Source organism: Bactrocera latifrons, unplaced genomic scaffold (assembly GCF_001853355.1).
Source record: "Bactrocera latifrons isolate USDA-ARS-PBARC rearing strain unplaced genomic scaffold, ASM185335v1 scaffold_90, whole genome shotgun sequence".
Taxonomy (NCBI): domain Eukaryota; kingdom Metazoa; phylum Arthropoda; class Insecta; order Diptera; family Tephritidae; genus Bactrocera; species Bactrocera latifrons.
In genome coordinates, this window is record NW_017537601.1 from 1,004,805 (window position 1) to 1,013,081 (window position 8,277).

An 8,277-nucleotide genomic window follows, 5' to 3' on the forward strand; every position below is an offset into this window, starting at 1 on the left:
ATGCTGTATGAAATTTCCTAACAGCGACTGCTTTGAACGATGTCTATTATCCGTTTATTCTCTCAAATTAAGTCTTCAGCAAAACTTTACAAGAGAAAGTTCAAAGCCTTCTACAAATGCGATTTTCGCGAAAGAACCACAATAACAGAACTTAGAAAAAATTCCATTCGTGGAAATAACAGCACTCTCACTTCAAGCGCACAGTCATAATAAATCTCGATTTTGTGTTGGATATTCTGCAACTCCGCTTTCGCTGTGAGCCGCCACAACAATGGGCTCAATAAAGAAGTAAAGAAGATTTGCGAAAAAACCGTGAGAATTGCAAAAAAATAGAAAATTGCAAGGAAACAATAACACCAGCAACATTTGGCGCAGTTGCCGCAGTTGGCGCTGGCATCAAAGTTAGATCAACTGCGAGAAACTACGCTTGCAACCTGGCGAACACGCAGCAGCCACCCGCCGCCGTGTTTCAGGAARGWACGATTATGGCTTTGGCATTAGCTGCAAGCAGCAGGCCATAAAAAATCGTGAAATATCATAATTATTGCATTACCCTTGAACTTTGCCGAAACTGCTACTTGCCACATGCCGTCAGTTTGACTGCTGCCAGCCAGCAGCCACCGTCTTCTGCAGTAATGCGACTGCAGCAGACATTAGAAACCTATTCTTTCGATAAAGTTACTTGAGAGCATTTTAAGCAGCCGCACACTCATTTGAGGTGCCAAAATGCAACGCTGTGCTGCAACACACTTAGCGCTGCGCACGCTTTCACTTGGATTTTAAACATACAAATCACTGCCTGCCAGCCACATAAGCCAAGTGAGCTTCCTTTGTTTGTGTTTGTGTTTGTGTGTGTGTGTGCAATCCCATGAGAAATGTGAATAACTGATTTCGGTGTAAGGCCATGTGGCGCAACTTCATTGAGCTGCAGGTGCAGTTTGCATGTGATTGCTTCCAGTCGTTATTGTTATTGTAGTGTAGTAGGATACTAAGCCTAACGGCAAACTTTAGCCATTTGCGGCCAAATACAATTGACTCACTGATGAGGTTGCATGCAACACATATATTGTTGCATGATTGTGTGTGTGTGTGTGTGTTTGACTCACTGATGAGGTTGCATGCAACACATATATTGTTGCATGATTGTGTTTGTGTGTGTGTGTGCCATTATTTATGTATGTATTTGTTAGTAGTAGTTGCCGGTCTGTTGGCCATCATTAATAAGACATTTCGACCAATTGCTTTCGAACTGCGGACATTTTGTGCCTTGCAGCATTGCTGCCCGTCGGTCTTGCCGCTTTCTTACASGCAGCGCCAAGATGGTGGAGAGCTGGGTATGTTCGCACATGCGGAAAATTCGATGAACCCAGCATCGARTTTGGTTGGTTTGATTTATTCTTATTTTTTGTTAGTATACAGTCAGTATCAAATTTGACCCGGACTGGGCTATATAAACTGCGTAAGAAAGCCTAATCTATAATTATGTTCGTGTGAAGTTTGGCAGTCATCTCTCGACGGCCAAAGTCCAAACTCTGTAAGTTACTCATCATCCCCGTCCTGCTATTTGGTACAGAGGCATTGACGATGAATGTTCTGTGAAAGATTTATGGTCCTTTGCGTATTGCCAACGGCGAATACCGCAGTCTATGAAACGATAAGCTGTTCGAGACATACGACGGCATTGATATAGTTTAGCGAATTAAGAGACAGCGGCTACGCCCAACTTCAGCCCAACTCTGAGAGTATTCGACACAATACCTGCTGTTGTAAACTCGGCTGAAGTTCGATCTCTTGATCACAATTAGTATATGTTTTCGAGTTATTTGTATACGACTGGAAAGGTTTGCTGGTATCATTGAAAACTTATCTCATCCATTGACGTTAATGACGATTGCCTCGGAAAAGCTTGAAAACAGTGCCTGAAAATTCTTAAGTTGGCACCAGAAAGGTAGCAGAAGATCTCAATATCTATTATTGGTCGGTTATACGGATTTTGGGTTTTGCTTCGGGTATGAAGTTGGTCAATTTTAAACTCAGACGAAAACACCTGACCTGACAAAACGAGGTCAAGTTAAAATGGCAAAAAGATGTCTTTCTCTATTTCGTAACTGAGAACCCTAAATTCAACAAACATTCGAAAATTTAATTAGAGTGAAAATGTGTTTTTTTGTCAGTCCGGGTCAAATTTGATCAGAARGTATAGAGATGAGTTGTCAACTCAATCCAAAATGAGTTCATATTTTTTGGTTKTACTGATATGTTTTGTTGAAAAATGGATTATATGTTCATAAAAATCAAAATRGAGTGTTTACTAGGAAGAAAAATAAGTCATTCGGTACGAAGTTAGAACTATACGGTGGATRACTCTTAAACCAATGTGTTGAGGCTCAAAAGTGTAGTTGATGCAGTTGGTGAGTCAGAGAAGTTCGCATTGTCATGGTGAAAAGTATTCCCTCTTCGGCAGTTTAATTTCCTGATTTCTTGAAAAAGAGCTGGCAACCAAATGATTGTGTACTGCTTATAATTTACTGTTCCGTGTAGTTCCAGTGGCATGTTTGTAGCATGTTCAGTTCTTCCAAAAAAAAGCGGCAACTATTTGGTTGTAAGTGCTTCGGCCGTCCATCGATAAATACTTRGCCTTAATGGCGTTTCATCGCCATAAATTAAATTATGTTCATCTAAGCACTCTTGATTAGTAAATCCACATCGAAAGTTGAAAAATAACGCGCGAGATTCGAGATGAATATTTTAGRTTACTGTAAACARCACTAAAAACGTTCTGAGTATGTATAACGTCAAAAATGTCAAACTTTACTRCATATAAAGCAGTGAGTTGCCAGATTGCWAAACTAGGCTTGCCATATTCCTAAATATAAAAGACAACATTCGATAAAAAAAATGTAGTGAACTTTTATTTAAATCTCTAAGGCACCACTGGAATTGTATTGCAGGTGTAAATTATTTCAGGGCAATATTTAATAAGAAAGATCCCGAGTTTAAACGTTTAAACCTCTAATGGCCAACTAATAGCTCAATTCGGAATTAATTTCGAAAAAATTTAGTGAAGCTTTTGTTTTAGCGATTGAAATTGTAAACTGAAAATTTTAAATTATATTCTTARATTATTCGAAATTTTCACTTGTAATGTATACCCCTGGGTTCCAGTAGCAGCACTCGTGTGTGCAATGACGCTTGACCGCTGCGYCAACGAAAGTGCAACAGTCGACGCCTAGTTGCAATGTGCTCGCACACTCACACACATCTTTACAAACCCATTGTATTAGAATTATACCTATACATGTTTGTATGCCGTTATGTGCCTGCACGTGCATGCAATCATTTTGTTCGGAAAATTCGCATTAAATTGCCGTAATTTGGCTGCCATTGCTTATGCTGCATTGGTAATTGCAACTTGGGGAAACTAATTTGTTTGCCTCGGAGATTTACGATCGCCTGATTAGACGCCAAATATAAATCAAATRTTGTAAAAATCAATGAAATGCGAAGGCAGCGCCAATCATTGAGTGAAAGTGAAAGTTCTTAAAATTATTTTCAAGTATGTATAAAAGCTATCATAAGCTTCTTAAAGAAGCGTCAATTAAATTTTAATTTATTTAATGTCTGCGAAAAGAATTTGGGTCATTTGAATAATAAGTGAAAAATTTTAATTGTTTTTAATTTGAAATTCATGACACTGATAAAGGTTCTCACCATTTATTAACCCATTGGTGACTGTTATGAACTTTCTTGTGGCTTAAAGTTGCCTATAAGTAAAAAATGAGCGCAAATTAATGAGCTCAACTTGTATTATCAATTAAATACTCTTCTTGTGAAAATTTAAATGCTTAGAAATTACCTTCATATAATGAACGGCCCAAAACGTGTCTCACCAAAGTGTTCTCTCAATAAATTCATTAATTGGTGCGATGTGTGAGAAGTGGCGTCGCTTTGTTGAAACCAAATATCGCTGAGATTACAAGCTTCAATTTCAGGTCACCACTGACGGTTACGTTCGCACCGGCATCATTTTTGAAGAAATATGGAGCGATGATTCCACCGGTCCACAAACCACACAAAACCGTTTTTTTTCTGCATGACATGGCAGTTCTTGAATCGCTTCAGGTTGCTCTTCATCCAAAATGCGACAATTTTGCTTTATTTACATTGAGCCACAATTGTTCCCAATTGCTGAACAAAATTTGGTTCGAAAACATCGGACCTTCTTGGAATTTTTCATAAGCCGAGCAAAGCGTTGTCGCTTGGGAAGATCGAACCGTTTCAGTTCTTGCACAAGCTGTACAGGGTTTGTCTGAAAAATAATAGGATTGTTTTTCTTTAGCCGCGACTGTACTTCGGAGCGGGCGTGGACCGATTGTATTCGGTAAGGGGTGTTCTTAGCTAACGAATGAGCGGCCGGTCAGTTGTCTCCGAGCACCTGGAGAATCAGGACAAATATTTTCGCGCGACGTGTTTCTGTGAGTGGTCGTTAGAGCAGGGGTTTGCGATTAAATTCTGTGTGAAACTCGGTAAATCTGCGACARAGATGTTTGATATGATCAAGCACGCTAATCCAGATGATGATTTAGCAAGAAGTGGTGTGTTTCGCAGGCAGCAGGCCTGTTTGGAGGGCCGGAAAGAGATCGCTGATGAATGAGGAAATTCAAAGTGAAGCTTATTGTCTTTTTTTGACATCAAAGGCATCGTCCACCCTGAATTTGTTCCAAGAAACCCAAACGAAGTGTTAATCGGGGCCAATAAGACATCGCAGTCGATTGAAAGTTACACCATGATAACGCCCAGCTCACAGCGCCTCTATTTTGAACAGCTACCTAAAAACGCTGGGATCCTAAAGCTTCCGCAGCCGCCTTACAGCCCAGATGGGGCCCTCGGACTTCTTTTTGCTTCCTTTCCAGARAAGGCATTTCGAGACGACAGAGGGGATCCAAGCAACATGCGCCTCAAAGAAAACTCTTGAGGTATATGTTTTGAAAGTGTTCGAGTCTTTCTAGGCAATACCAAATCTGTAGGYGCTTTTCTGAAGGGAAAAGATGTGCCTCACTCAAAAAGTATCAAATTGTTGGATGACATCAAAAATTATCAGAGAAAGAGGAATAATTTATTTTTTATTTGGCTATTTTTTATTTTGAAATTCCAAAGGAAAAAAGCTAATCACCCTACCAGAAACGCTAAAACATTAGCCAAGGCAATAGCTTAGCAAAATATACAMAAACGTAAGTTTATTTGCATATCTCTKCTGCACAGAGCAACTTGTAGCAGATCCAAACTCACTTGGGCGCTCAASGCCTACGAACTTCACAAACTCTACTTGATTTAGTTGTATTTTTGTTCGAGTCTTTCAATTTGAATATAATCAAGTGCGAGTGCAAAATACTTCCAATTAAATGTGGTCACACCCTGAAATGGCATGCAATCCCAGAGCGTGGGCGAGCGGAGCGGCGAAAACTGAAAGCAACAATTGAAAAGTGGTAACGAGATGACAAGGCGTATGAGCAACATACGTCAACACAGGAGCAACAACAGCAACAGAACCCACCATACATGAGTATGGGTGTTGCCGGCTCAGCCAGTAGAGTAGCGGTTGTTGAACCGAGACTTTGGCCGGAGGCGAAATTAGAGAAGGAAAATACGCAGGTTTATTTGTAGCATACATCTAGGCTGRGTGACGGCAGCGGGCGGAACATGGCAGTGCGACACAGCTACAGCAACAGTAGCGAGCAAAACAACAACGGCGGCGACTACGACAACAACAACAAATGGCAAATGACAAGTGCAAAGTTTTGTCACTTAATTGAAATATTCGCCCGAAGATTAAAACTTTCCACCAACATTTTGGTGTGAATTTTTAAAAGTTTCACTTGTTTTACAAGCGAGCGMTCGAGCGAGTTGCCTGAGCAGAGTGTAGATAAGTAGACGTAATACCGCAATTGTGCATGCGTGTGTTCAACTGTGTAATAATTCAAAAGTTTTCGTTCCAACAAAGAAAAACAATTGCCAACAAAAAGGAAACAACTGACTAAAATACAACAAGCAACAACAGCAATGACAGCAGGAAATAGAAATTAGCAACAACAAAAAAAGCGATAATCATCAACAGCTCAGCCAACTAAGCTGTGTAAACAAATAAAAGCGAAGCATGGGATGGAAAAAATGTAACCACACGAAATGACAACAACACCAAATCAGCGCCAGCAAGCGACAGTGGCAKGCGTAGTAGCACGTTGTCAACACCATGCATGCAAATCACATACTATATGCAAATGCTTAAATTTGTATGTGAAGAAGGTTAGAAATCCTCATTTCCACATTTAGCGGCCACAATTACAGACGTTTGGGTTTAGTGCGTCACGAACGCTCGGTTGATGGCGAGTTTGAAATCAGGCGACCTTTAGCATTCAATGTTAAGCATACACGTTTATTTGGAATGTAAAGAGCCTTCGACTATTTGATGTCAGTAAAGCAGTTTTTGTATACTCARTATACAGGTTTTAAGCGTTAAGGTAACATTGTGACACTTTTTTGGRGAGTAATTAAGAAGGAGTCACATTTCTTTCATACAATAAAGTTTGTGAAKATATCTCKTCAAATGAAAAAGGTTTCCTTACACGCACTCGATTTCGATCGTCCAGTTTGTATGACAGCTATATGCAATGGTCCGATATCGAAGATCCGACAATTAAGTAACTTCTTTGGAAAAAAAACGAGTTCAAAATTTCAGATCGATWWCTCAAAAAATGAKGAACTAAACAGACATGACTAAATTGTCTCAGCTCGTAATGCTGATCATCTCTATATATGACAGCTCAATTGAAAAGTCCCTGATCCACTATAGCAAAACACATTTTTTTGGCAAAATTCGTTTTTTTTATCCAACATTAGTTTTATTTTTATTTAAGGGTGATACACTAATTAAAGCAACTCRCCAACTTTTCGATACCATTTTTGTAGTACGGGACTTTGCTTCAAAATAGGCTCCGTAAATTTCAAATTATTTCCCAGCGACCGTTYTTTTGAGAACAGGAAACAGTCTCTGTGAGACAGATTTGGAGAATACGGTGAATGCGAAAGCAATTGGAAGGCCAATTCACCGAATTTTGTCATCACTTTCATTGACTAGTGACACGCTGCACTGACTTGGTGAAACAGCGATTTCTTCCTACAAACTGTCCAATAACCCTACATATGTATGTATATTATCCTTCCTTTTTCAAGGTAGTCAATAAAAATTAYACAGACRCAATAACCTTGCCAGCCGACTTGGCTTTTTTCCACGCTTTGGAGCKRGTTTATTGTGTGCAGTCCACTACGATCAACTTCGGAGCCATGTTTCATCCATTGCCACATATCGATAGAATAACTTGTATAATTACGCTTGAACATCTCCAAACACTGCTCGAATCATAAAATCGTCGTTGTTTTTGGTTAAAATTGAGTACGCGCGGCACTCACTTTGTGCAGAGCTTTCTCATACCGAAACAGTCGTGAATGACTCATTAAGTATACATATGTACATATATCCTTAGAGTGCTTGCTATCGCGAACTACTTTACTTTACGGTCATACAAAGTTATTTGTGGATTTTTTTATGTTTCCTCTTTGGACGTTCACTACCTTCATCGTACTCGATGCTCATTTCACCACGTTTAAACTTAGTATACCAATTTTTTATGATTGATTTTCCTAGGGCAGTACCTATACTTTTGCTTTAACGGTAATTTTTCTCTTCAAAAAGCAATATTTTATGAACACACGAAATTTTCTTTTAACCATTTTATTACATTAACTAAAAATGCTACAATTTACAAACTAATGGCTCACACGCGGATTAAAAGCGCGCCCTTCGAAGGTTAGGGTTAACTAAGTCAGCCGGGAACTAATCAATTCTTTAATGCTTCTCGGACTTTTCATTCTGAGTGTTACAACCTTCGTAACCATTTCGGGTATGAAAACAGTACGTTGTCCAAAAAATCGTGCTACGGGGTGGATGACAATTTGAAAAAAGCGTTTAAAACTTAAAGGGTTACATGGGTTTACGGGTTTCAAAAAAGCATATTATTTACTATCTTATTAAATTCTAAAATACCTCTAGAATATTGTCGTAAATTTTCAAGTTGATCCGAGTAATAGTTTCGGAGATACAGTTTTGAGAACTTGAGCGCTAAAGACCAGCTAGGCTGAGTGCGCCGTCTTTAAATGCGTTTTTTACGAAAATTTGTTTTTGAAGTCGGTTGGCAAGACTTCCCGAGAACTGCTGAACCG